The 3,942-nt window shown below is 43.0% G+C and overlaps 1 pseudogene; it reads right to left on the bottom strand.

The window, feature by feature from the left end:
- Positions 1–2,075: 2,075 nt before the first annotated feature.
- LOC101993424 lies at positions 2,076–3,034 on the bottom strand (annotated as a pseudogene).
- Positions 3,035–3,942: the final 908 nt, after the last annotated feature.

The raw sequence follows: 3,942 nt of genomic DNA, 5'->3' as shown, positions 1-3,942 counted from the left end.
AAAGTTTTATTAGTATGTACAGGCTGTAAAAAGCCAGCTATTTCATCAATATGTGAATGTTTATCACATCTACCTGTGCTATCTATTATCTCATAAACCCTTTGAAGCACTTAAATGTCATCTATCCTGGTAACTATCTTCCATACTTGCTACGTTGCACCCTAGAGCACTGAAAAAAGACCAAAGACATGTAATGTGTATCATGAGGTAAGTCCATTTCATTACAGCATCCCAGTGTCAGGGAAGGCTAGCATCCTTTAGATGACCATCTATTGGAGTTTTAGATAAAGGAATTGAATATGTGAAGTGTAGTCAGAATACTTAGAGAACATAGCATCCTAGTGCAAAGGGCATTGGGGCAGACCATAGGTTCATTCTCTAACTAGTCCATACCTGAGTCCCTAGCAAAGGTCAGCACAGAGTTGCTGAGTCTGTCCACCTTGTTACTATGGCACTTGTTACTATGTTACCTGCTTACTATGTTCTTAAAGTCAAAGTGTCCTGCTCAGGTTTGACAGGAATGGTCTCACACCTTATCATGTGTCTGAATGCCTGGGCTCTAGCAGGGAGGTGTAGTTTGGGGAGGTCATGAAAGCCCAGGGTATCAGGAGTAATTGTGTGACTGGATGCACCAGGGACCTGCCAAAGTCATGTACTAGCTTCCCAAGTCCCCTGCTCCTTGTCTTCCATCCCTCCCCGTCCTGTGAAAGCTGGAGAGGAAGGTTATCCTTTGTCATTTAAGTCATTTCTTGTTGGGAATTTTCTCTGGAGCTCTGTAGAGAATCATCTTTTGGGCCATTTGCTGTTACTGGCCCATTCCTTACTGTGACATCACAAAAAGCCTTTGTGAGAAGTTACCGAAATCTCTTCATATAAGGCCCTGCAGCAGACTGTGGTTTGTCTTGATGCTGCAGAGAAACTCTTGTTGAATAGAGAGCACCTGGACTTCTACACTTGACCTGATAAACTGGAATCTCCTAATCTCTTGGACCTTGACATTGGGAGATTTCCTCATTGCTGGTTGATTTTTGTGTTCAGTTGTTCTTCTTAATACATACACTTAATACTTTTTGTTGAGGCATGGGTTTCTGCTTATGTGTTCATTTTGCTTAATTGTTCTGTTTAAAATTATTGCCACATTTTACTTTGGTTTAATTTTTCTTATTTTAAACCTTATCTGTGTGAAATAAGAAATCCTCTATAATACTTCTATAGATGTATACAGTTACCTGGGATTATTTTCATCTGCTGTGAAAAAAGCTATTTCATCAGCTTCCCTTTGTGTCTGCCCCAAAGTCCCCCATTTCAGTTAAGGTTCCAGCTACTGATCCACAGCTCTAGTCACCATTTCTCTGGAACCAGGGGCAGGGGCTTACAGTATGAACCTCATGTCTATTTCTTCTTCTTCTTCTTCTTCTTCTTCTTCTTCTTCTTCTTCTTCTTCTTCTTCTTCTTCTTCTTCTTCTTCTTCTTTTTTGGTTTTTCGAGACAGGGTTTCTCTGTGGCTTTGGAGCCTGTCCTGGAACTAGCTCTGTAGACCAGGCTGGTCTCAAACTCACAGAGATCCGCCTGCCTCTGCCTCCCAAGTGCTGGGATTAAAGGCATAAGCCACCATATCCCGACCTTATTTCTTCTTTAGAGAATGACAAAAGTTGATGTTTTGTGGCTGACTGTGGACTTCTTCAGTTGATCTCCTTACATGCTTGCTAAATAGTTTTCCCATAGAATTGTCCTAGGATTCCCTGTTGAACTCTCTGTGAACAGGAAACATTTCACTGTCATGTCTTGGTTGACTTAGTGTGAAGAAGCAAGAAATCTGATAACAGATGTATAAGTGGATATTCATCAAGGACATTGGAGTACACTCAAGCCTGTGTGTGTGTGTGTGTGTGTGTGTGTGTGTGTGTGTCTGTGTGTGTGTTTGCTGTGGTGGTTGTTGTTGTTTGTATGGTTCAGCTGCAGGATTGTGCTGGCTTTCAAGATTATGTTTTGTTTTGTCTTTTTTTTAACAGAAGTAACCTTTTTATTTCCATGTTTCTCAGATTAAGTTTTCTGAGTTGGTTGCTTTGAGAGGATTAGTCAAAGAGAACAAATCCCATATCCTCATCTGATTCCTCCTACTTTTCCTTGGCTTCAGCCTTGGCTGGGGCTGCAGCAGTAGCAGGAGCAGCAGTGGTGGCAGCAGCTGCAGGGGCAGCAGCCACAAATGCAGATGGATCAGCCAATAAGGCCTTGACCTTTTCAGCAAGTGGGAAGGTGTACTCAGTCTCCATAGATAGAGCTCTATGGATATCTATAGATAGTACCCATGGATGCTAGAGTGTGACACTGAAACAATAGCTCGGTAACCAGTCTGCAAACACTGGCAAGATTTCGGACACCCTCTAGAAAGCAAGAGTGAAGAGTTTGTTCTGTGATGTCAAACACTTCTGGGTTGTAAATGCTACCATCGTCAAACACCTGCTGGATGATCAGCTCAAAGGAGAAGGGGGGGATGTTCAGCATGTTCAGCAGCGTGGCTTCACTGGCTCCTACTTTGTCTCCAGTTTTTATCAGCTGCACATCACTCAGAATTTCAATGGTGCCCCTGGAGATTTTAGTAGTGATGCCTAAAGCTTGGAAAAAAAGAGATCTTATTGAGCCCCAGACCAGTGTTCTGGGCTGGCACAGTGGCCTTACATGGGGCGATGGCACCAGCACAGGCAACAGCTGGCACTTTGTTGGCCAGCAGCATGTTCCTAATCTAAGTGAGATTCTCCTTGGTGAACACAAAGCCCACATTCCCCCAGATATGAGGCAGCAGTTTCTCCAGAGCTGGGTGGTTCTCCAGATGCCCCCGGATGGCCTTTCGCATCATGGTGTTCTTGCCCATCAGCACCACAGCCTTCCTTCATGGGGACATATCGATCTGCTGCATCTGCTTGGAGCCCACATTGTCTGCTCCTACAGTGAAGCATTTTAGATAACCATTCAAAAGCTGGATGATCTTAAGGAAGTAGTTTAACTTCCAGGTCATCCCATCTTCCCTGGGCATCATGACAGTGCATCAGGGATTGCCATGCAGGGTTTAAAGATGATGTACTCTAACAAGGATGCCTGGTGTACACAAGACTATGTTTGCAATGATCTTTTCTTCTGTCTTTTTGATGCTTCTCAAGGATCACTGGTCTCCATTATATGGAAAGACCTGTCATGCACTATGTTGGTCCTGAGATGTCCTTGCTAACAGAAGTTGTGTTTCTCTTTTCATCTTATACCTAAATTGATAACTTGCATGTTTTGTAACATCTGGAATTGATCCTTACACCCAGAGTAAAGTAACTGGAAGGCAGCAAGTGGTATGTAGGCTTAATAACATCTTATCAATGTTAGTGTTTCTTTTATGATTCAAGAACTTTCTTGCTTACAGGATTGTCAACTCTCTAGAGTCAGTGCACATCACACACATACACACTCAGGGTTCCCTAGATCCTACTTGTCCTTCATGTCTTGAACTTGAATCTTCTCTCTGAGTGACGCATGTCAAGGGTTTGTCAGACTTCATCCTTTCAAATCACCAGATCTTTGTTTTGATCTTTGTTTCTTTGGTCTTTGTTTCAAACTCTAAGGGACCACTTATTTCATCTCTGATCTTTCTTATGCTTTCTCATAGTTGCTTTGGGGTTTGCATTGGCATTATTTTCTTTTTAATCTCTGGCCCTAAGATGTATTATTAGGAGGTTTGAAGTAGCTATCATTTTCATGATGTAGACATTGAGATTCATAAACTTCTCTTCTAGACCTGCTTTTGTCTTTTTCCTTCTAGCATCTTGTGGTGGTCCCATCCCCCACTGTCACAGTGGGGTCATGGAGGAAGAATTTCGGTGTAAAAATCTCTGTGATGAGCCGGGTGGTGGTGGTGCACGCCTTTAATCCCAGCACTCGGGAGGCAGAGGCAGGCGG

Source organism: Microtus ochrogaster, unplaced genomic scaffold (genome assembly GCF_000317375.1).
Source record: "Microtus ochrogaster isolate Prairie Vole_2 unplaced genomic scaffold, MicOch1.0 UNK238, whole genome shotgun sequence".
NCBI classification, from domain to species: domain Eukaryota; kingdom Metazoa; phylum Chordata; class Mammalia; order Rodentia; family Cricetidae; genus Microtus; species Microtus ochrogaster.
Note: the sequence above shows the minus strand (reverse complement) of the source record. Positions and strands in the feature narration are given on the sequence as shown.